Below are 25,898 nucleotides of genomic sequence, written 5' to 3'. Positions count from 1 at the left end.
AGCACACACCGGTTCACACTTCTGTGGCTCTGTGAGCTGTGTTTTGCATGGGCACGGCAGCCCAAAAATTTTAATGGGCTGCCGTGCCTCCTGAAAATGCAGGGAAAAGGTCCCTGCTCCATTTTTGAAAAACAGCCTGCACAGAAACTGCAAGTGCAGTGCAGTTGTGCGGGAAGTGGCTCCTGCGATTTCAAGTGAATGCGGTTGCCATTAGGATTAATGGCAGCCGCACGCATCTTCTGTGTGGGTGGTTGTGGCTGCGGGAATAGGTGTGGGCCAACAGCAGGAAACATGTGTTAACCAGGCCTGAAGGTCTTCAGCTGTCTTGAGCGATGTTGGGCTACGGTTATGTTGTACCTTTATGGAGGAAGGGACTACCTCAAAGGCATATGTATATTTCACAAGTCGAAAGCTTTAAATAATTTAGAGTTCGGTTCCAGAGTTTGCAAACGTGATGCAGCAGTGTGGCGTTACAGTTTAAATAGGTTTTTGTGTTAACTAGAGTGTCCTAGTGATTCTTTGTATTATCTTCAGTCTGCTCACATAATTTGTAATAAAAACGTCTTTGCCATTCTTAAGCTTCCCTTCAACCATTTTGCATATTATTTTATATATACTGTGATTCTGTACTTGCAAAATATGCTGCAGAAATCTCCCTCCACTGAGTCTGGCTGCAACCATTTTAACTGCTGCCTGTTCACTTCCTGGATTTGCACAGAGGCACACCTCCAGCTCTGCAGCTCTCATTGACCCTCTTACGACTCATTCCCCCCTCCCTTCCTGATAATTTATCACGAGAGTGAAAGATGTGCATGATGTCATAAGCCTAGGCTTTTTACCAGACAAGAAACAGGAAGTGAGCTGTATAAGGTATTTACTGACAGAAAAAAAAACAGGTTTTACTATCCAAAGTTAAAACAAGGACAGAATATTTAATAGATGGAAAGATGAAAAAAATGACTGAAATTCCGCTTTCATAGTGATTGAAAAAAGGCAGTTATCAACATCAAACATCAAATACAAAAGAGGAGATATGGATATTAAGTGTAATCTGAACTTTAGAAAAGAATTTATGCAAAAAAAAAACCAAACAATTTTTTCTATTAAATAGAAGAATCCCACCAGATCCACATATTGTTTATTTGACCATGATAATGTCCGATTGCCTAGAAAGGTATTAGAAAGACATTCCCGCAATTAAGAACATGCTCCAGTAGGATTCAGAGTAATCACTGTGCAATATTCCATCACCAGTTTTAAAATGTTGTAATACTTTCATCCATTTTTGGTTGTTCAGAAGGATAAAAAGGAAACCTAAAACAATTACAGTGTTCTACTTTTGCTTGCACACATTTCAAAATCCTTGAAAAAGAACAAAAAAAAAAAAAAAACCCCAAACACACAAAATGAATCATTTTACTTCGACATGTTAAGTAAATGAACAGTAGCTATAAAAAAATACAATTAATTAAGACCACGGTTGAATTTAAATTAGCAGTCTTTTTGGTCAAAAACGAAGCAATAAGCAATGTTCACCTGCCAAAAAAGTGAACTATAGAATTGATGTGAAAAATACTTTTGCTAGACAAAATTTAATAGAAATTGTACACAAATTATATGTTGTTGAGTGAAAATCTGTTGATATATCTCAAAGGTTTTGATTCAGCAAACCTGAAAAAGTGTTGTAGTATATAAAATGTAGCTCTGCCTCTGAAAGGATAAACCAAGGACAAACATGGATTGCCAGATATAACAAACGGTAATTATTTTCTGTGACATAATCAACCTATTGTACCTGTTTACACCTATATAAATTCCATAGTGGCATAACACCCTAACTTGACAGACAATAAGAGGGCAACCGTGTTTAAAGCTGTGACCCCCTGGGGCTGCCAGACCTCCCTCCGCTTCCTTTATATTATCTTTAGAGACCAACTCCAGGAAACCTAAAATTCCTCCTTTGTAGTAGGGTTGCACCTGTACTGCAAGGGTAAACTGTACGTTTAGGTCTAGGGGGACAAAGAAAAGAATATCCCTCTACTAGACCAGTCCCTGCAGCATCTTTTGCCCCATGTTCCAGCAGTCCAAGGTCCTGATGTCATCAAGACTGAGTGGATATGGGACCTGCGTATTGGATGTGATAGTGCCAAGGGACAGTCTACTGCTGGTGTATAGGGGAGTGCCATCTGCCAGGGCAGAAGAGGATTAGGTTAGCAAAAGTGCTTTGCCCTTCCCCAGAATAAAAAAACAGCTAAACCTTGCAATGCAGACACAGCCCTATTTGTAGGGGAGAATTTTCATATTTCCTGAAGTCGGGTTTTAAGGTTTGTTCCCATCTTTGGATTTCTAAGGTACTTGGCTGAGTATGAGTTTTGATGTCCTTATTTTTGCATTTTCACTATGTGTTGCTGAGAAGAATCTATAAACAAATAAAGTTATTTGTAAGTCCTCTATACTCTGCTGACCTGTCATTTGCGTCAGCATTTTTATTGGGGAAACCACTCCAACGAATTAACTTTAAAAGCATTTATATTTTCCTGCCACCTCATCTTGTCAACAGCATGCCATCATCAGGATTGTTGGTTTGAAAATGGTTTAAAAATGTTTAAGTTGGTTATTTGAAAGACATGTGTTATTGAACACAAACGCTATTAAAATGGCATTTTGGAGTATGTAGGCATCATTTATTTAAAATAGTTGCTGCTTTTATGTTGTTTTGTTGGAGGGAGGTGGTGGGCTGTGCAGTCTCAAGTCATGTTTAAAAAGAGTTAGCCCCAGCAAAACCTTTCATATTTTTTTTTTGTAACCGGTGTCCCATTTACACAGACTTCCCCTTACCACCTGCCCCCCGATGAATATGGGGGGGGGGGGGGGGGCGGAAAAAAGAAATCTCCACAATAGGCAGAGGCAACAATAACACTATTTTATTTGATAGAATGTGGAAGGATTATAACCCTTATCTTTTTTTTTCGCAACCAGTGTCTTTCTGTCCCAGCGACACTTGTTTTGTCACAGGGACAGAAAGTGGGGAGAAATCTACCCACACAGAGTAATAACAAACCTAAGAGAAATCCTAACCATTCCTCAGTCAATCCAAGGGAAAAAAAAAAAAAGAAGTTTTGGCAGGGCAAAAGTTGGGCTTTAGCTTCTCGCACAAGCCATTCAAACTTGGTTTGCCTTTTTCTTGCTGTAGGTATAGAACACAACAAGCAAAGTAGTTGTGATAACCCAGAATGCAGATATCACTAAATCTTAAATGAGCATAAATATATTTAGTTTGAATTTTTATATTACTGTAGATAAAATCAGGCAAAGCTTTAGTTATGAATACATTCATAGGTTCAAAAATCATACATTATTCAAATACTAAAAAAAAATATATATATATTGTTGAACCTATTGTTAAAATTCACATCTCAAATTAATTAATAGGGTACATTCAACGTTGACAAATCGCATTGTTATTTAAAGTAAAAAAGCACCTCATGCATCCCATGAACAAAACCTGCTGCCTTCACAGCCTGAATCACATTTTTTTTTTACATATTTCTCACATTTTGCCAGATTGCTGGTCTTGCCTTGCGTGCCGACAACCCACACTATGCAAATAATTTTACTGTTAATTTTGTCAAGAGGTCATGGCACTAAAAGGTTGAGAACCACTGCGCTAAAGACACAAAAAGAACATCAGTGCTTCTAAAAGCCAGATAAATTATACTTTTTTAAAACAAAGCTTAATGTATACATTTCCCAGTGTAAAAACAAGGGAGGGCTGATGGCATCACAGCAGACCACCGGCTTTTCAATATAAAAGTTCAAAGTGGTGCTGAACGAATACTCATCTGAACCCAACAAATGCAGTATTGGTATTAAGGCCCATTGTACAGTCACAGCACCCAGATTTACTTTAGTGCAGTTGAATTTGTATATTTCCATTTTAGATTTCCCCCTTTCCTATTTATTGTATTATAGAATGTTTCTAGTCCATGCTGGATCCCCAACAGCATTGGAAAGTTGTCTCATATGGACACTGTTTCTCTGATAATCTGCACACTCACCCATTGGAGAAGCAATGTAACTCATCTGGTAGCTGTAGTCCGAAGGGTTGCCTACAGGTCACACACAGGGAATGCAGAAGTTTAAATCTTTAAATGTAAATCTGACAAGTTGACTTTCCCCATCATGGGGGCCCCACGAAATAGATCTTCCCAGTATAGATAGATAACCATTTTAAACACAATCCCTTCATTCTTAGACTGACATGTTTTAAGTCAAACTACTTCTGCTAGAGCTTTTGATGCTAAAGACCAGGCTGGCACTGTGAGGCACATTGTTGGCTCCTGGCACATCCCTTCGGATTAGCATACTGCTGAGGGGATCATGGTGCATTCTTTTTTACCAAAAGGGCTTTATGCGCAATGCTACTGTACAACATGAGGTTTAATTATTGGAAGATGTTCAAGTCCACCAAGACCCCTTTCACACTGGGGCGATTTTCAGGTGCTTTAGAGCTGGAAATAGCCTCTGTTAAGTGCCTGAACACCACCTCCCATTCATTCCGGTGTAACTTTTCAAACTCGGGCTGTGCATTTGCAGGATGAAAAGTCCTGCAAGCAGAATCTTTAGGGTGGTTTGGGAGCGCTGTATTTAGCACTCCCAACATGCCCTGCCCATTGGAATGAATGGGCAGCGTTTTCAAAGCTCCTGAAAAGCGATTTGAAAACACAGCAAAACGAGAGCGCGTTTAGTGTGAAAGGGGTCTTAAAGTTACCATACACTAGATCTTAGGTCCTCATCCTTTGAAGTAGTTGCTAAGTGAGCTAGCAGGTTTCCCAGATTTACCTAAGGATTTATAAACTGAAATACTTTACCCATTTGGCATACCTTTGTATTGTTACAAGTCCAATATTACCTTTTAGGTTTGCCCATACGTTGTGAGGGATGTGCCTACTGGTCTCCCCTTTTTAAGTTCCCACACCGGCCCAGAGAGAAACGTGCCATGGAGCCTGCATATACCTCTTTTGTTGAAAGAATAATAGTAAAACTACGTAAGCAATATATTCTGCACCCAAGAGCTTCTAAAGAAGCGGTTTGCTGCAAAACATGTCAAGCAGAGTATGAAGGGATGGTGACACCCCCACTCACAATTATTGTGTTGAAATGGTTATCTAGAGTATACTGGGAATATCCATTTCATGGGGGTGGTCCCTTCTAAGTAAATGGGGTGCACTGCTTATGATAGTTATGATTGACTTTGAATGGATTTTAAAATTGCGCATTAATCAAATTTATATGCGTTTTTACAAGATGCTCGTAAGGCCTAAAAAGTCCATGTTTACAAAAATTCTGCATATAATGTTTGGGGGTTTTCATTAACCTTCAAGCTTAAAATTCATTTTTTTGAACATGTGCGCAGAAAATAGCAAAAAACAGCTTTGGCAGCAAAAAGAGTAAGAGCAATTATCAGGCATGTGCATTTAAAGAGAGAGTATACATGTTCTTTTTTTTCACAAGCTGCAACCTGAAGTTCACACAGGACTGAAGATTCTCTCCCCATCCCCATGTGACAACACTGAGCCAAATCCCAAGCGCCGGTCCGGTCATCTGGGAGGAAAGAGGTTAGGTCATATAGCCAGATGTGATTTCTTTGAACATTGGAGAGAAGTGAAGGAAAGTCTGTGCTTCCCGGGAAGTTGGTAGTTAAGTAGACTTGATGCGTTGCCTTGCATGGGTAAAGAACAGGTTCACGTTAAAAGGAAAAAGTATCGAGAGAAATGCAAAGCCTGCAATTGCTGATATTCTTTTAAACATTAAAGTGGATGTAAACCCAATGTCATCCTTTCTAAACTACTGCCATAGGGGTTATCTATAAGGATATACATGCCTCCTGCATGTATCTTTACCTGTCAAATGTCTCCCCTCTGTCTGTTATGAGACAGCCAAACAGCCAAACCTTGCAGAGCTGTTGAAGAAAGGAGTGGGAGGGAATTAACCACTTGACGACCGCCTCACACTGATATACGTCAGCAGAATGGCACGGGCAGGCAAAATCACGTACCTGGTACGTGATTGCCTTCCCGCGGGTGGGGGGGTCCAATTGGACCCCCCCCGGTGCCAGAGGCAGCAGTCATTTCTTCGCGGGCGATGAGAGGTGAGGGGGAGGCCATCCATTCATGGCCACCCCCTCCCGATCGCTCCTGGCGAATGAAAATCCTTCCTCTGTAATGTAAACAGAGGGAGAGGAAGTGATGTCATCCCTCCTCGAGCCGGTCTTTTCATTCCGGCGCCGAGGAGAGAAGACATCAAGTAAGTGCACCAACACTACACTTTCAGTAGAACACGCCAGGCACACTTTTCACCCCCCCAGTCACCCCCCGATCACCCCCTTGTAACCCCTGTCACAGTGACACCAATAGCAGATTTTTTTTTTTGCATTGGTGTCAGTTTGTGACAGTTATAAGTGTTAGGGCAGTTAGGGTTAGCCCCCTTTAGGTCTAGGGTACCCCCCTTTAGGTCCAGGGTACCCCCCTAACAAAGGTTAACCCCTTGATCACCCCCCGTCGCCAGTGTTGCTAAGTGATCATTTTTCTGATCGCTGTATTAGTGACACAGGTGACGCTAGTTAGGGAGGTAAGTATATAGGTTCGCTGTCAGTGTTTTATAGCGAGAGGGACCCCCATATACTACCTACTAAAGGTTTTAACTCCCTGATTGCCCCCTAGTTGACCCTTTCACCAGCGATCACCGTATAAGTGTTACGGGTGACGCTGGTTAGTTCGTTTGTTTTTTATAGTTTATTATAGTTTTAGGGCACCCGCCGTTTATTACCTTATAAAGGTTTAACCCCCTAATTGCCCAGCGGTGATATAAGTTACGTTTTTAGGATCAGATAAGGTCTGCGTCGCCCCAGGCAGCGTCAGGTTAGTGCCAGTACCGCTAACACCCACGCGCGCAGCATACACCTCCCTTAGTGCTCTAGTATCTGAACGGATCGATATCTGATCCGATCAGATCTATACTAGCGTCCCCAGCAGTTTAGGGTTCCCAAAAACGCAGTGTTAGCGGGATCAGCCCAGATACCTGCTAGCACCTGCGTTTTGCCCCTCGGCCCAGCCCAGCCCAGCCCACCCAAGTGCAGTATCGATCGATAACTGTCACTTACAAAACACTAAGCACACATAACTGCAGCGTTCGCAGAGTCAGGCCTGATCCCTGCGATCGCTAACAGTTTTTTGGTAGCGTTTTGATACAGTCGCTAACAGTCAGGAGCTTTTTTGCCTGTGAGTCTCACTAGTGTACCCCTAAATTTAGAGCCCAAAATGGCAAATCGAAGGTACACTGGTGAAGAGGCCTACACGCTTCTGAGCATGACAGATAGTGAAGAGGAAGTCACTCATCTGTCAGATTCAGGCTCAGAATACGATCCTGTAGAGGACAGCGGCTCCATGACAGATAGCTCTGACGACGGAGTTGTGGTCCCTGCTAAGGTCAGGCGTACCAGACCCCAAACTTCTTCTTCTGTCCTTGAAGTGCAAGAACAGCAGGTCCCTAGTATGGAGCAGAGAAGTACTAGTGCCGCTATTCCTTCTGGTGAACTGGCAAGCACCAGCGACCTAGTACACCCTGGTCGTATATCCAGCACTGCAGTATCACGTGGTGACGTGGCGAGTCCCATAAGTGCAGTTCAAGCTGGTGAGGTGGCAAGCACTAGTAGTGTCCCGCTGCCACCAAGAAGACGAACACAGGCCCGTCGTGCCCATAGTGCCCTTCCTGCTGCATTCGCCAATCCGAATTGGGAACCCACCACTTCTGCAGCACTCGTACTTCCCCCATTTACTGGCCAACCCGGAATTCAGGTGGAAACAGTTGATTTTACGCCACTGGATTTTTATCCGCTGTTTTTCACCGAAGATCTCTATAGATCTATTGTGGACCAAAGCAATTTGTACGCTGGTCAACACATCGCCACTATTCCCCAGTCCTCCCTTGCCAGAGATTGGAAATCAATTAAGGTTTCTGAATTTAAGCTCTTTCTGGGCCTTTCCCTCAACATGGGCATAAATAAAAAGAGTAAGTTGCGGTCATATTTGTCCACTGACCCAATTTACAATATGCCCTTGTTCTCTGCCTCCATGACCAGGGCATGATACGAGCAGATTTTGCGGTTTATGCACTTCAACGACAATGAGCTCTGCCGTCCTCGTGGAGACCCTGGATACGATCGGCTCTACAAAATTCGGCCCCTCATAAACCACTTCAACCAACGTTTTGCAGACTTGTTTACCCCCCATCAAGTTGTCTGCATTGATGAGTCCCTGATTAAATTTTCTGGATGCTTGTCATTCAAACAGTACCTTCCCAGCAAGCGTGCCAGATACGGGGTCAAGATGTATAAGCTCTGTGACAGGGCCACAGGCTATACATGTAGATTTATGGTTTACGAGGGCAAAGATAGTCACGTAGAGCCGACAAACTGCCCCGACTACATAGGAAGCGCTGGCAAGATAGTGTGGGACTTGGTGTCACCCTTATTCGGAAAGGGGTACCATTTATATGTGGACAATTATTACACGAGCGTGCCACATTTTAGCCACCTTTTTTGATCATCAGATTGGAGCATGTGGCACCGTGCGACCTAATCGCCGGGGCTTTCCCCAGCAGCTTGTAGATTCCCGTCTTAGGCTGGGGGAGAGAGCCTGCTTGCAGTGTAATAATTTGCTCGCTATGAAGTGGAGGGACAATAAGAATGTTTTCGTTCTTACCTCCCTTAATGCAGACACGACGGTCCAAATTACTATGGCGACTGATGTTGTGGAGAAACCCCTCTGTGTCCACGAAAAATAACCAAAATATGGGAGGGGTGGACCTCAACGACCAGTTGTTGGCGCCATACCTAGTTGCCCGTAAGGCCAGACGCTGGTACAAAAAAGTGTCTGTTTATTTATTTCAATTGGCTTTGCTGAATGCTTATGTGCTATACAGAGCTTCAGGACGGACTGGATCCTTCCTTAAATTCCAGGAAGAGATTGTCAGAGCCCTTCTGTTTCCAGACGGTGCTCCACCTCACCATCCCCAACCAAATGCAGCAAGCCGGCTGCATGAGAGGCATTTTCTATATGTCCTCCCGAGTACCCCTACCCAACGAGCCCCCCAAAAAAGATGTCGTATCTGCAGCAAGCGCGGATTTAGGCGTGACACCCGGTATTATTGTCCCTCCTGTCCGGACAATCCTGGTCTATGCATTGGTGAATGTTTTGAACGCTACCATACACTAGTTGGACACACTTCCACAGGGTCTCCCAAGATGCCATCGCATTTTGAGAGACCCAAACCTGGTACCAGTTAAAAAAGTTAAAGTTACAAAAAAAGTAAAAAAAAAAAAAAAATTATATATATATATATATATATATATATATATATATATATATATATATATATATATATATATATATATATATATATATATATATATATATATATATATACACACACACACACACATACACATATATATATATATATATATATATATTAAAAAAAAACAAAAATAGTAGTTGTTTTATTGTTCTCTCTCTATTGTTCTGCATTCTATACGGCAATGTTTTATTGTTATGTTTTTATCATGTTTGCTTTATAAGTATGCAATTTTTTTATACTTTTTTTTTTATTGTTAACCACTTTTTTGTTTTCAGGTATGCCATTCAGCTGTAGAGCAGATTTAGCTATCTTGACAGCAACAGCGTTTGCTCCCACGATACATAAAGCCGTGACTCCAGCGCTGTCGGAGGTGATTTCACCACCACAGTTACATACTTCAGCATATATGCCGAAGCGTGGGGGCAGCAGTGGGTGGAGGAGCGATTTGCTCCTGCCTTTTGCGGGAGGATGCCCCCATGCTTCGGCATATATATATTTTAGGTAGGCACAGGTTGAGTTAAATGTTCTATTTTTTACTATGGTTTTTTTTGTATTTGCTTTGCAGGTATGGTAAGTATTACTGTTATACTGTAATGTTACTTTGTTTTTTGTTAACCATCATTTGCTTAGCAGGTACGCCATTCAGTTGCAGCGCAAATTTATTTATCTTGACAGCGACAGCGTTTGCTCCCACGATACATAAAGCCGTGACTCCAGCACTGTCGGAGGTGATTTTACCACCACAGTTACATACTTCAGCATATATGCTGAAGCGTGGGGGCAGCAGAGGGCGGAGGAGCGATTTGCTCCTAACTTTTGCGGGAGGATGCCCCCATGCTTCGGTATATTATATATATATATATATATATATATATATATATATATATATATATATATATATATATATATATATATATATATATATATATATACGGTGCATGTATGCCCATCATTAGAAGTGGGTGGATGAAGGGAGGTATTTTAATGGTGGGCATACCCACCGATCAATATCTTTTTTTCGTTCAGCCCACAGGCTGCATGAAAAAAAAGTTTACAATATATGCCCAACAAGGACCAGCAACGTACTGGTATGTTGCTAGACTTTGAGTGGTTATACCAGAATGATGCCTGCAGGTTTAGGTATCATCTTGGTATCCTTCTTTTCAGCCAGCGGTCGGCTTTCATGTAAAAGCAATCCTAGCGGCTAATTAGCCTCTAGACTGCTTTTACAAGCAGTGGGAGGGAATGCCCCCCCACCATCTTCCATGTTTTTCTCTGGCTCTCCTGTCTCAACAGAAAATGCAGCCGGTGATTCAGCCAGTTGACCATAGAGCTGATCAGAGACCAGAATGGCTCCAAACATCTCTATGGCCTAAGAAACCGGAAGCTACGAGCATTTCATGACTTAGATTTCGCTGGATGTAAACAGCGCCATTGGGAAATTGGGAAAGCATTTTATCACACCGATCTTGGTGTGGTCAGATGCTTTGAGGGCAGAGGAGAGATCTAGGGTCTAATAGACCCCAATTTTTTTAAAAAAAAAAGAGTACCTGTCAATACCTATTGCTATCATAGGGGATATTTACATTCCCTGAGATAACAATAAAAATGATTAAAAAAAAATAAAAATGAAAGGAACAATTTAAAAATAAGATAAAAAAAAAAAAAAAGCACCCCTGCCCCCCTCCGCTCTTGCGCAAAGGCGAACGCAAGCGTCGGTCTGGCGTCAAATGTAAACCGCAATTGCACCATACATGTGAGGTATCACCGCGAAGGTCAGATCGAGGGCAGTCATTTTAGCAGTAAACCTCCTCTGTAAATCTAAAGTGGTAACCTGTAAAGGCTTTTAAAAATGTATGTAGTTTGTCGCCACTGCACGTTTGTGTGCAATTTTAAAGCATGTCATGTTTGGCATCCATGTACTCGGCCTAAGATCATCTTTTTTTATTTCATCAAACATTTCGGCAATGTAGTGTGTTTTAGTGCATTAAAATTTTAAAAAGTGTGTTTTTTCCCCCAAAAATGCGTTTGAAAAATTGCTGCACAAATACTGTGTTTAAAAAAAAAAAATTAAACACCCACCATTTTAATCTGTAGGGCATTTGCTTTAAAAACAATATATAATGTTTGGGGGTTCAAAGTAATTTTCTTGCAAAAAAAAATAATTTTTTCATGTAAACAAAAAGTGTCTTCGTCTTTGTCTTCAAGTGGTTAGAAGAGTGGGTCATGTGTGACATAAGCCTCTAAATGTTGTGCATAAAATGCCAGGACAGTTCAACCCCCCCCCCCCAAATGACCCCATTTTGGAAAGTAGACACCCCAAGCTATTTGCTGAGAGGCATGTTGAGTCCATGGAATATTTTATATTGTGACACAAGTTGCGGGAAAAAGACAATTTTTTTTTTTTTTGCACAAAGTTGTCACTAAATGATATAGTGCTCAAACATGCCATGGGAATATGTGAAATTACCCCCCAAAATAAATTCTGTTGCTTCTCCTGAGTACGGGGATACCACATGTGTGAGACTTTTTGGGAGCCTAGCCGCGTACAGGACCCCGAAAACCAAGCATCGCCTTCAGGCTTTCTAAGGGCGTAAATTTTTGATTTCACTCTTCACTGCCTATCACAGTTTCGGAGGCCATGGAATGCCCAGAGGGCACAAACCCCCCCCCCCCCCCCAAATGACCCCATTTTGGAAAATAGACACCGAAAGCTATTTGCTGAGAGGTATAGTGAGTATTTTGCAGACCTCACTTTTTGTCACAAACTTTTGAAAATTGAAAAAAGAAAAAAAAATACATTTTTCTTGTCTTTCTTCATTTTCAAAAACAAATGAGAGCTTCAAAATACTCACCATGCCTCTCAGCAAATAGCTTGGGGTGTCTACTTTCCAAAATGGGGTCATTTGGGGGGGTTTTGTGCCATCTTGGCATTTTATGGCCTTCAAAACTGTGATAGGTAGTGAGGAGTGAAATCAAAAATTTATGCCCTTAGAAATCCTGAGGGCGGTGCTTGGTTTTTCGGGGCCCCGTACGTGGCTAGGCTCCCAAAAAGTCCCACACATGTGGTATCCCCATACTCAGGAGAAGCAGCTAAATGTATTTTGGGGTGCAATTCCACATATGCCCATGGCCTGTGTGAGCAATATATCATTTAGTGACAACTTTTTGTAAATTTTTTTTTGTCATTATTCAATCACTTGGGACAAAAATAAATAAATATTCAATGGGCTCAACATGCCACTCAGCAATTTCCTTGGGGTGTCTACTTTCCAAAATGGGGTCATTTGGGGGGGTTTTGTACTGTCCTGCCATTTTAGCACCTCAAGAAATGACATAGGCAGTCATAAACTAAAAGCTGTGTAAATTCCAGAAAATGTACCCTAGTTTGTAGACGCTATAACTTTTGCGCAAACCAATAAATATACGCTTATTGACATTTTTTTTACCAAAGACATGTGGCCGAATACATTTTGACCTAAATGTATGACTAAAATTGAGTTTATTGGATTTTTTTTTATAACAAAAAGTAGAAAATATCATTTTTTTCCAAAATTTTCGGTCTTTTTCCGTTTATAGCGCAAAAAATAAAAACGGCAGAGGTGATCAAATACCATCAAAAGAAAGCTCTATTTGTGGGAAGAAAAGGACGCAAATTTTGTTTGGGTATAGCATTGCATGACCGCACAATTAGCAGTTAAAGCGACGCAGTGCCAAAATTGTAAAAAGTGCTCTGGTCATTAAGGGGGTAAATCCTTCCGGGGCTGAAGTGGTTAAAAAATAATGCATGTTTTAGGCTAGTGCACCAGATATGTAAATCACCTGTCACTCACAGCAAGGAGGAGGATTTGACAAAGTTTTTCTCTGTTTGTCAAGTTTTATCTCACTTAACAATAAAAGAGGATTGCTCAGAGCTGGATTAACTCTTTGTGGCAAGACTGGGCTCAAATGATAGGAAATCTTATACTCTACAGTATGACATAAAAAAAAAAAAAAAATTCGGGTTTACATCCACTTTAATTTCCTTGTCCTTGAACAAGTTTGTAGTTCATTTTGGGCTAGCTTTTGCGTTTAGTTCTAGGTCTTTGACTCAAAAAGGCCAGAGACTTACAGGCAATCACAAGGAAAGAGCAGCTTTCCTGGTACAGATTTGCAGTTCCACTCTATGTTTTTCTTTCGGGGGTGGGGGGGTGGGGCAGCAAGGTATTAATATTTGGAAAGGGGGTGACCCCAACAGACTACTCAATCAAAAAGAGCGAATGGGTTTTTAGATTAGGTATGCTTTACCAAGGGTGAATGTTGATTTTAATAGGAATTGCTTCTTATAGCAATTATATTCATTTAATCATGAATTCAGATCATTCACTAGTTTTCTAGAGAGCCTTTTGAGGAATGAGGAGCATCCCAAATATTGCAAGAAGACCTATAGTCTAGTGTAAGAACATCTTCCTCTTTTTGGCACAGGCAAAAGATAAAAAAAAAAAAAAAAAAAGAGTATATATGTTATACACATTTATTCCCTACAGGTACGCATTTAAAGTACCATCATGCACTGATTTTTTACAGGAAGAGGGGCATGGACCATATAGGCAGACTATTTTCCTGCTAGGTTTGCTTTTATGGTGCAGAATTCTCACGTAGTATTATTTAGAGAGAATGTCAGCTGCCCATGTCATTGGTATGTAAAGCATGAAGAATGTCAGCTTCCCAGGTCATTACTATATGCTAATCAAACAGGCGAAGACAACTTCCTTGTGAATTTTTTTTTTACGAAACTTGTCCTATGTGATTTATCATCAGTCCGCACACTTCAACAAATTCCTGTTAAAACATATTATTTATTCATGTACGTCTGCATTCAACATCTGGTCATGAATGACAGGTCAGAAATCCTGCAAGTCATTTGGTTTATAAAGATAAATATTAAATGGCAACGGATGTCTAATAACCAAAACATTACACGGTAGATCATTTACAGCCTGCAGGGAAACATCTGAACCATTACATTTCCACATCCCAGAAGGTTGAATCAACTTAATGCCAAAACCACTACGTAGATAATGAAAAAAAAATATTTTTTTCTGGATCTTTACATTAAAAAAAAAGGGGAGGAGAACACCACCATCCACTATTTGATTCCAATACAAACATAAAATAAATCACATTTACATTTTTGGAAGAAAAAAAAAAGAAAAAACATTTTTCTGCAAGCGCAAACTTTTTATTCCAAGCAAAGAGTAAAACAATGCACACTGCCATTTTTCTTAGCAATAGATCAGCTCAGCAAAACACTCAAACATCTCTTTAAAATATACTCATAGAAGTTAAAGAGATTTGTGCATCACAAAAAATGCATCCTTTATGGCAGCCATTAAGAGAAGTTTGGTTCTATGAAGGTGTACATCAATGCTCAATAATTGTGAACTTCCACACATCTCCTATATATACACAGTACCTTACTTGTAAACCGAGATCTTGAGTAACTGTGTTTAACATGTTGAATGTGCTTATTTTGCCTCAAGTTGGAAGGTCTTAGGATCCTGCAATAATTTTTACGGGTTTTAGTCAGTGGTAGGGTGACATTCGTTTAGCCCACGCCAGTCCAAACTGTGGCTCAAGGCATACCAGCCCACCTTTATTTAAAACAAATACTAAAAGTTCACAAAGCGGTTGCCCACACAAGAGATTTTCACTAAACAAGTAACAAAAAAAATACCAAGCCACCATGCTGTGTCTTTAGTAGCACAGCTGTTCTGGTCACTGGACCTCCTAGACCAGTGATGGTGAACCTTGGCACCCCAGATGTTTTGGAACTACATTTCCCATGATGCTCATGCACTCTGCAGTGTAGTGGAGCATCATGGGAAATGTAGTTCCAAAACATCTGGGGTGCCAAGGTTCGCCATCACTGTCCTAGACCATCTCACCCAGTTCTCCTGGTTTTCTGGGCTCTCTTTGCTCACTTAACTTGTAGTTACAGCTCACTGCTGTATGGGCCCACTCCTGACCTCTCAAAAGGGGATCTCCGAGCGCTCTGGGCTCTCTCATTCCTCTGACCCCATACACACTATACAACATTTGCTGTCTGATTTCCTTTAGATTTACCAAAACCATGTAGTGCAAGGGCCCACCTGATGGCATACAAATTGAAACTCTTAAGGTTTGACCTCATTTTATATGGTTTTGGTAAATCTAAAGGAAAAAAATCTACAGAAAATTGTATTGTGTGTATCCAGCTTTACAGATTCCCTCAGTCCTCTGGACTCACCCAGTAGCCCTGGCTTTCCCAGTCCCCCAGACTTGCTTAACCACCTCAACTGTCCCAGTCATGTTGACTAAAGCCGTGTACACACGAGCGAAATGTCCGACAGAAAAAGTCAGACGGAATCTTTTCATCGTTTATATGCCTCATCGGACTTCTTTTTCGAAAATTCTGACAGACCTAGAAATGGAACATGTTCTAAATATTTACGAGACGGAAGCTATTGGCTACTGGCTATTGAATTTCCTTTTTCTAGTCCCATCGTACGTGCTGTACATCACCGGGTTCTGGACGGTCGGACTTTGGTTTGACCGTGTGTAGGCAAGACTGCTTGAATGGAATTCCGGAGGAGTTCCGTCGGAGAAACCTTCGGAGTTTATTCAGATGGCAAAACCGGTCGTGTGTACGCGGCATAAGAATCTCTCCTACAGCATGGATTGTTCTCTTGAGTAGAGCATCTCTGTCTGCCAACAGAAACACACTTGCCTCTAAACAGGAGCCCAGCACTATGGTCAGGTCCTTGCTTATAATAAATGTTCACACCAGAAAACTCACACAGCCTTCAAGTCTTCAATAGGATTGGGACGCAGGATTGAAGGCTTCATCCTACCCAAGACTCTTTGAAGCCTTTGGACAACGGATCCTGATCTGGGGGTTACAAAAACCACAGAAAACTGAAACCCCAGTCTTCTCCGCTCTGGCATTATACTCCAGAGACCAACCAAAATAAAATCGTCCAAGGGACTTTTAGAGTGGTGCTTAAAGTAGAATAGTAGAACAAACGTGTATATATAAAAAATACAAAATTTATTTCAATTTACATAAAAAAAACAAAACACACACATTATATATATATATATATATATATATATATAAACGTTCACATTGTTTGTGTAGAAACAAGAAAAAAAAAGAAAACACAACACGCTGTTTCACCTTCATTCCAGATGTCAAAATCATTATTCATTTGCAGGAGCTGTAATCTCTATGCATTTCGTGGGACAAAGCCTGCTTCATCAGGAGACAGCCCCAGTTGGTTTGCCTGTGTATTTGAAATTTCACAGGGTGAAGTCAAAACCACATGGTGAAAATTATAAAAAAATTTTATATCTGGAGCTACAATGCTGCAAGAACCACAGCAGAGGTTCCCCCCAGGAGAGGAGGGTACATTATGTGACCAGGAGGCAGGACCCCCCCTGCAGCCCCACTTACTAAAGTAAAAACTGTGAGCTTGCCCAAAGAGCACAGCAGCATGGAGAGCTGCTGCACACATCCAAATGGTCAATACTCGAGACCCATGCTCTGCAAAACCCTCTGTCTCCTTTCCATATAATCACATAGTGGCAGAGCCTAGCACAATCAAATATATACATGTACACACACGCACTATATTTATATCTCTATAACAAAAGACTTATAGGCTTCCTGAGTATATACTATTTACATCACACAAAAACAAAATTCAATTTGAAGCACAACCATTGGTGTAAGACTGGTAGTTCAAATGTGGTTATTTCAGGGATTCTGTATAGATTACTAATTATTTGTAAGCCTGAAATTGAATTCTGTTTTTGGGCATGTACTATAATTACCCAAACGCTGTTGTGGAGTATTTGTATGATAAGTACCAATGTGACCAATAGAGTGATAATTTTAATTTCATTCTACATAACACATCATGATCGAGAGAGCTTCAGAATGAACCATGAGCATAGCATATCCCTTAAAGTGACTCTGTCATGAGAAAAGTATGAGGCCTACCACCGTTCATGAAAAGATTAGATGCTTGTGTCCATCTTCAGTACTTCTGATTCTGGAGCAGAACTTAGCATGCTGCAAAGGAATCAGACAAAATGCTAAGATTCCTTATCGTTATATCTGTTTTGTGTGTCAGGAACTCAGAAAAGCCAAAGGATCAGCATGACTGCCAGGAAACTAGCTTCTCAAAAGCAAAAAGGTCAGCAATGGCAACCTCCATTTTTCAGATTCCCTTTAAAGTTCTAGTAAACTATTTATTTTTTTACCTACAGGTGAGCTCATGATAAAGCTCACCTGTAGGTGAAATGAATATATTCTAAACGTGCATCGTTTAGGAGATATTCTAGAAATCAGCAGCCGGTGACGTCACAGGCGCATGCACTCTGAAGGAACGGCATACCAGTGTCATTCCTTCAGAGCTGCGGCTGAGTCTCCGGCTTGCGTGCACGGGAGTGACGCAATTGTGGCTTTCCACTTAAAGCATTTACTACCTCTTTAACCGCTTGCTGACCAGCTCACGCCGATATATGGTTGGCAGAATAGCACAGCTGGGCAAAACAACGTATGGGTACGTTGTTCCCTTTAAAAGCCGCCGGAGGCATGCCTGCAGCACGGTGAGAACCCGATGCTCCTGGCCGGCGGGCGCGATCATGGGCATGAGAGCCAGCACAGGGATTTGTGTGTGTAAACACACAAATCCCTGTTCTATCAGGGGAGAGGAGCCATATCGTTTGTGCCTACTAAGTAAGAATAACGATATGTCTCCTCCCCTAGTCAGTCCTATCCCCATACGGTTTGAACACATCCAGGGAACAGACATTTAACCCCTTGATTGTCCCTCTAGTGTTAACCATTACATAGTAATCAGTGCTTTTTTTAGCTCTGATCGCTGTATTAATGACTAAGGTCTCAAAAATGTGTAAAAAGTGTCTGATCTGTCCGCCGCAATGTTGCAGTACCACAAAAAAAAGAAAAAAAAAAAAAAAATCGCAGATCACCGCCATTACTAGTAATAATAAAAAAAAAAAAAAAAAAAAGCCATAAATCTTTCCCACAGTTTATATACGCTATAACTTTTGCACAAACAAATCAATATACGCTTATTGCGATTTTTTTAACCAAAAATATGAAGAAGAATATATATTGGCCTAAACTGATGAAGACATTTGTTTTTTTAAAAACATTTATGGGAATATTTATTATAGCAAAAAGTAAAAAATATTGCTTTTCTTTCAAAATTGTCACTATTTTTTTGTTTATAGCGCAAAAAATAAAAACCCGCAGAGGTGATCAAATACCACCAAAAGAAAGCTCTATTTGTGGGGGGGATGCAAATTTCATTTGGGTACAGCATTGCATGACCGTGCAATTGTCAGTTAAAGAGACGCAGTGCCAAATTGTAAAAAGTGCTCTGGTCAGGAAAGGGGTAAAATTTTCCCGGGGCTGAAGTGGTTAAGGAAGCTCTTGTAGAAGGTGTGGAAGCTGCTAAACAATTGTGCAGTCCATTTCCCAAATCATGCATAGACAAAAAAAAAAAAAAAAAAATCAAAGGTTGTCTTATACATTTATAACTAATATCTGCAAACCAAAGAGACATGTATTATGTGGAGACATTACAAAGGCTTGGATTAGGCAATACCAGAAAAGTTGCTGACACAATGGTGTTGATCCAAAGGAGTAAGTAGTGTATGTTCACTTTGCAAAGTAAACTTTCATTTAGCTTAATTAACAAGGTTAAACCAAATAGAAATTCAGTTTGTAAAAAGACACCCAATCATGCACAAGGAAAAAAATAAAAAAATATTTGCATATAGTTCGATGAAGGAAGAAAATTACTACAAGATTTACGAAGCCAAGTGAAAATTCACTTTGTAAAGTAGACATTATCTACTCATTTGATAAATTATCCCCACTATAGCTCAGGTGCTTTAAACTGGAGCTGGTTTTTTAGTGGCCAACCAGACAGCAATGACACCCATAAAAGACTTCCAGCTCATGCAACAAAGTCTGACAGCTACTCTCATCTTCCTGAGGAAGATCCTCAGGAACCTGCCTGGCAGTCTGGCTGGTCACTACATAAGCAGCAGCATTTTTAAACCTCCTTAGCTCCGGTTTTTCATCCAACTTCCAACCACTGCGTCAAGCGCGGGAAACTTGCTGCAATACTAAAAACACATCACCCTGAGAATTCCTGCTATTCTCTAAGGTAGTCCGCTAAAATTCCTTCTCTCTGGGTATAATTTGTGTCCTGTGCTTTTCCACCCTTCAGCAGGTTGTTGGTTTGGAACTAGAAACGGACACATTGTTCCAGTTATTGGTGCCATCCGGGACAAAGAATTAAATTAAAAAAAAAAAACCCTGCTGACAGCAACAAAGTTAAAGTTTTTTTTATAAAAACTTCCTACCTGCACCTTGTGTTTTTTTTACCTGCATAGGATGTGCATTTTCATGGTGTCATTTGTTGCCCTGTATACACAGTCTATAGTAGAATAAATATTCATATTCTTGTGTCAGAAATTTCTGATTGTGTTCAAACATGAGAAATGTGGCATGGCAGTGCACAGGTTAAAGTGAACACACATTGGGGAAGTCACATGATAAAGAAGCAGTAAGTGATGCAGGGGAAGTGAGGGAGAGCCAACAGAGGGACACTGAAAGCCAACAAGTGATGTCACAGCTTTGACTATTCAGCCATGTTGTTGAGTGCTCCCTGACACAGGGGAGCTCTGCTTCTGGATCACATGACTGCACTAAAGTGAATTAAAGAAAAAGGTATTTATACTGCGCTCTATTAAAATGGTATGCAGCATATGTAGGAGGAGAGTGGGGAAAATGTTTTTTTTTAAATACTTATATTTAGTCTATACAGTCCCTTGAAGAAAGTATTCATACCCCTTAATATTTTCCACATTTTGAAATTTTACAACCAAAATGTAAATGTATTTTTTGGGGATTGTATGTGACAGACCAACACAAAGTGGCACATAATTGTGAAGTGGAAGGAAAAGGATAAATAGTTTTCAAAATGTTTTACAAATAAATATCTGAAAAAAGTGTGGCGTGCATTTGTATTTAGCACCCTTTACTCTGATACGCTTAACTAAAATCTAGTGGAACCAATTGCCTTCAAAAGTCACCTAATTCGTACATAGAGTCCACCTGTGTATAATTTAATCTCAGTATAAATATGGCTGTTCTGTGAAACCCTCAGAGGTTTGTTAGAGAACCTTAGTGAACACACAGCATCATGAAGGCCAAGGAACATACCAGACAGGTCAGGGCTAAAGTTGTGGAGAAGTTTAAAGTAGAGTTATGTTATAAAAACATATCCCAAGCTTTGAACATCTCACAGAGATGGAGGTGGTACCTGGTTCCAGCCAGGATTTCTAAATTTCTCCCAAATTACCCCTCAGTATGCTTCCGAGGCTGTGGTGAGAAAGGCACTCCTGCCCATATCTGGTGGACTTGCCCGATTGTCCACAAATTTTGGGAGACAATATTTCGCATGGCTTCCACTCTACTTCAAAGCCCCAAGGATTCTGACCCGTCTTTAGCATTACTAAACCACATTCCAAAAGAATACACTAAATCTCAGACACATCTCCTCTTTCAACTCACTACAGCAGCTAAACAGACAATAGCTAAGGCCTGGAAAACCCCAAAACTGAATCTCACTGAAGTTAAGAATAGGGTTACTCAAGCCATGATCCATAGTAAAATCGAAGCTACAATTCTTGCCAAAATCCCTCAACACCTCAAAATATGGAGCCCCTGGGTTGAACACTTTCTACCCCCTGATTTTGATAAACTACTGGAGCCGCCCTAGTCCTCTTATGGAAACTTCAGACCAAAATCTAAAACATTTCTATGACTAATGCGACCCCCCGACCACCCTCTTCCAACTCTCTCTCTCTCCCACTTCTCTTCTCATCCCTCTCTCTTCTCTGTCCCTTCCCCCCTTCCTATCTACCACCTTACTCATAACCACATTACTGGTAATACTGCCCAAAGATTATACAAGGTTTACTAAACTCTGACCCTCAAGTAGCTTGAGGATAATTATCACATCAATCGCTTGATCACATCTAGATTCTCTTATCCCCCTTCATATTCTGCAATAAACCCAAAGCTCTCTCATAGATTGCTATAATGTTTATCTTCTGGACTTACAGCTATGATAACTGTTCCCTCAACTATGTTAATATACTGAAATACAAAAAAAAGCTGTGTAATTTACGTTGTTAATTGTTACATAATGATTACCTATTGTTATTCATGTCTTCATTTCAATAAAAAATTTGAACAGAACATCTCACAGAGTACTGTTCAATCCATCATCTGAAAGTAGAAAGTGTATGACACAACTGCAAACCTACCAAGACATAACCATCCACCTAAACTGACAGGCCGGACAAGGAAAGCATTAAAATCAGAGAAGCAGCCAAGAGGCCCATGTAACTTTGGAGGAGCTGCAGAGATCCACAGCTCAGGTGGGAGAATCTGTCCACAGGACAACATTAGTCATGCACTCGAAAAATCTGGCCTTTATAGAAGAGTGGCAAGAAGAAAAAAAAAGCCATAAGAAGTCCCGTTTGCAGTTTGCGATAAGCCATGTGGGGGACACAGCAAACACGTGGAAGAAGATGCTCTGGTTAGATGAAACCGAAATTGAACTTTTTGGCCTAAAAGCAAAATGCTACATTTGGCAGAAAAAAAACCCTGCACATCACCCTGAACACACTATCTCAACTGTGAAACACTGTGGGGGTAGCATCATGTTGTGGGGATGCTTTGCTTCAGCAGAGACAGGGAAGCTAGTCAGAGTTGATGGGAAGATGGATGGAGCCAAATACAGGGCAATCTTAGAAGAAAACCTGTTATAGTTTGCAAAAGACTTGAGACTGTGGCAGAGGTTCACCTTCCACCACGACCACGACCCTAAACATACAGCCAGAGCTACAATGGAATGGTTTAGATCAAGGCATATTCATTTTGAATGGCCCAGTCAAAGTCCAGACCTAAATCCAATTGGCAATCTATGGAAAGACTTGAAAATTGCTGTTTACAGATGCTCTCCATCCAATCTGACAGAGCTGGAGCTATTTTGCAAAGAAGAATGGGCAAAAATGTCACTCTCTAGATGTGAAAAGCCACATACCCAAAAAGACTTGCAGCTGTAATTGCAGGGAAAGATGGTTCTACAAAAAGTATTGATTTAGGGGGGCTGAATACAAATGCAGGGCACACATTTCAGATATTTATTTGTATAAAGTTTTGAAAATCATTTATCATTTTCCTTTCACTTAACAATTATGTGTCACTTTGTGTTGGTCTATCACATAAAATCCCAATAAAATACATCTACATTTTTGGTTGTAACGTGACAAAAATGTGGAAAATGTCAAGGGGTACGAATACTTTTCCAAGGCACTGTACTTCCACTTTAGCAGAGGCTCTAACCCTTCCCCATTCTAGACAGAAAAATAAAATAAAATTGGACAAAGCTCTATTTTTGTCCTGTATAATAAAAAAAAAAAAAAAAAGAAAAAAAGCCTACAAAAGTCACTTGCCAACCGTCTAACTGTAAATGTACTTCATTACTTTACAGTTCAATACCAGGGTTATGGCAGCAGCTAGCTACCATAACCTTAGTATCTTTTTTTTCCTCAGGCAGTCGGCTTTCTGATCAAAGTGATCCCAGCGGCAGATTCACTGTGAGATTACTTTCATAGGCGGCGGGAAAAGTGCCCCCCCTGCCGCTTCCGAGTTTACCGGAGCTGTCATTAAGCCCCGAATCAATCTGGTGCGGGCGATGGCTAGGCAGGAAGTAGAGTGAGTGCAAGATAGGCCCGATCTGCTCTATGCTCTTGGAGGACCAGGGCGACATCTGAGGTCACTCTGTTCTTGGGCAAAGGATTTTTAACTTTATTTTACATTTTTTTTTTTGTGCTCTTAAAAAAATGTAAATGAGAGATCTGGGGTCTTTTTTGACCCCAGATCTCTCAATAAAGAGAACCTGTCATGCTTATTTCTATTACAGGGGGTGTTTACATTCCTTGTATTAGGAATAAAAGTGGTCAAAAAAGGAATAAAGGTGGTAAAAAAATAAATAATGAAAAGTGTAAAAAAAAAAAAAAAAAAAAAAAGAAAGTTAAAAGCGCCCCATCCGTCTGAGCTTGCACATAGAAGCGAATGCATACGCAAGTCGCACCCACATATGTGAATGGTGTTCAAATTACACATGTGAGGTATTGCCCCAATCATAGCAGGAGCAATAATTCTAGTGCAAGACCTCCTCTGGAACTCTAAGTACTGCAGTTTGTTGCCATTCCACGAGTGTGCGTAATTTTAAGGCATGACATGTTAGGATTTCCTCGGCATAACATCTTTCACATTATACTAAAAACATTTTTCCTAATTCATTAACCACTTCAGCACCGGAAGGATTTACCCCCTTCCTGACAAGAGCACTTTTTACAATTTGGCACTGCGTCGCTTTAACTGCTGATTGCGCGGTCATGCAATGCTTTACCCAAACGAGATTTGTGTACTTTTGTTCCCACAAATAGAGCTTTCTTTTGATGGTATTTGATCACCTCTGCCGTTTTTTTTTTTTTGCGCTATAAACGGAAAAAGACAGAAAATTTAGAAAAAAAAAAAAAAACTATATTTTTTACTTTTTGTTATAAAAAAATACAATAAATTCAATTTTAGTCATACATTTAGTCCAAAATGTATTCAGCCACATGTCTTTGGTAAAAAAAAATGTCAATGAGTGTATATTTATTGGTTTGTGTAAAAGTTATAGCGTCTACAAACTAGGGTACATTTTCTGGAATTTACACAGCTTTTAGTTTATGACTGCCTCATCTAATTTCTTAAGGGGCTAAAATGGCAGGGCAGTACAACCCCCCCCCCCAAATAACCCCATTTTGGAAAGTAGACACTCCAAGGAAATTGCTGAGAGGCATGTTGAGCCCATTGAATATGAATTTTTTTTGTCCCAAGTGATTGAATGACAAAAAAAAAAAAAAAAAAAATTACAAAAAGTTGTCACTAAATAATATATTGCTCACACAGGCCTTGTGCATATGTGGAATTGCACCCCAAAAAAACATTCTGCTGCTTCTCCTGAGTACAGGGATACCACATGTGTGGGACTTTTTGGGAGCCTAGCTGCGTACGGGGCCCTGAAAACCAAGCACCGCCTTCAGGATTTCTAAGGGTGTAAATTTTTTATTTCACTCCTCACTACCCATCACAGTTTTGAAGGCCATAAAATGCCAGGACAGTTCAAATCCCCCCCCCCCCAAATGACCCCATTTTGGAAAGTAGACACCCCAAGCTATTTGCTGAGAGGCATGTTGAGTCCATGGAATATTTTATTTTTTGCCACAAGTTGTGGGAAAATTACAAACTTTTTTTTTTTTTTGCACAAAGTTGTCACTAAATGATTTATTGCTCAAACATGCCATGGGCATATGTGGAATTACACCCCAAAATACATTCTGCTGCTTCTTCTGAGTATGGAAAGTAGACACCCCAAGCTATTTGCTGAGAGGCATGGTGAGTATTTTGCAGCTCTCATTTGTTTTTTAAAATGAAGAAAAAATATGTATTTTTTTTTCTTTTTTCAATTTTCAAAACTTGGTGACAAAAAGCGAGGTCTGCAAAATACTCACCATACCTCTCAGCAAATAGCTTGGGGTGTCTACTTTACAAAATGGGGTCATTTGGGGGGGGGGTTTGTGCCATCTGGGCATTCCATGGCCTCCGAAACTGTGATAGGCAATGAGGAGTGAAATAAAAAATGTACACTCTTAGAAACCCTGAAGGCGGTGCTTGGTTTTTGGGGTCCCGTATGCGGCTAGGCTCCCAATAAGTCCAACATATGTGGTATCCTCGTACTCAGGAGAAGCAACAGAATGTATTTTGGGGTGTAATTTCACATATTCCCATGGCATGTTTGAGCAATATATCATTTAGTGACAACTTTGTGCAAAAAAAAAAAAAAAAAAAAATTGTCTTTTTCCCCCAACTTGTGTCACAATATAAAATATTCCATGGACTCGACATGCCTCTCAGCAAATAGCTTGGGGTGTCTACTTCCAAAATGGGGCCATTTGGGGGGGGGGTTTGAACTGTCCTGGCATTTTATGCACAACATTTAGAAGCTTATGTCACACATCACCCACTCTTCTAACCACTTGAAGACAAAGCCCTTTCTGACACGATTTGTTTACATGAAAAATTTTTTTTTTTTTGCAAGAAAATTACTTTGAACCCCCAAACATTATATATTTTTTTTTAAAGCAAAGGTCCTATAGATTAAAGTGGTGGGTGTGTCATTTTTTTTTCACACAGTATTTGTGTAGCGATTTTTCAAACGCATTTTTTGGGGAAAAAACACACTTTTTTTAAATTTTAATGCACTAAAACACACTATATTGCCCAAATGTTT

The 25,898-nt window shown here is 40.4% G+C and overlaps 1 protein-coding gene across 5 annotated transcripts in view; it reads right to left on the bottom strand.

Annotated features, from left to right (window-relative positions):
• CNKSR2 (connector enhancer of kinase suppressor of Ras 2) overlaps nt 1–25,898 on the bottom strand; it is a 465,074-nt gene that overhangs the window by 345,953 nt on the left and 93,223 nt on the right. The window lies entirely within an intron of this gene.

This window comes from Aquarana catesbeiana, linkage group LG02 (genome assembly GCF_042186555.1).
Source record: "Aquarana catesbeiana isolate 2022-GZ linkage group LG02, ASM4218655v1, whole genome shotgun sequence".
NCBI lineage: Eukaryota > Metazoa > Chordata > Amphibia > Anura > Ranidae > Aquarana > Aquarana catesbeiana.
The sequence above is the reverse complement of the archived record's forward strand: the minus strand, read 5'-3'. Positions and strand labels throughout refer to the sequence as shown.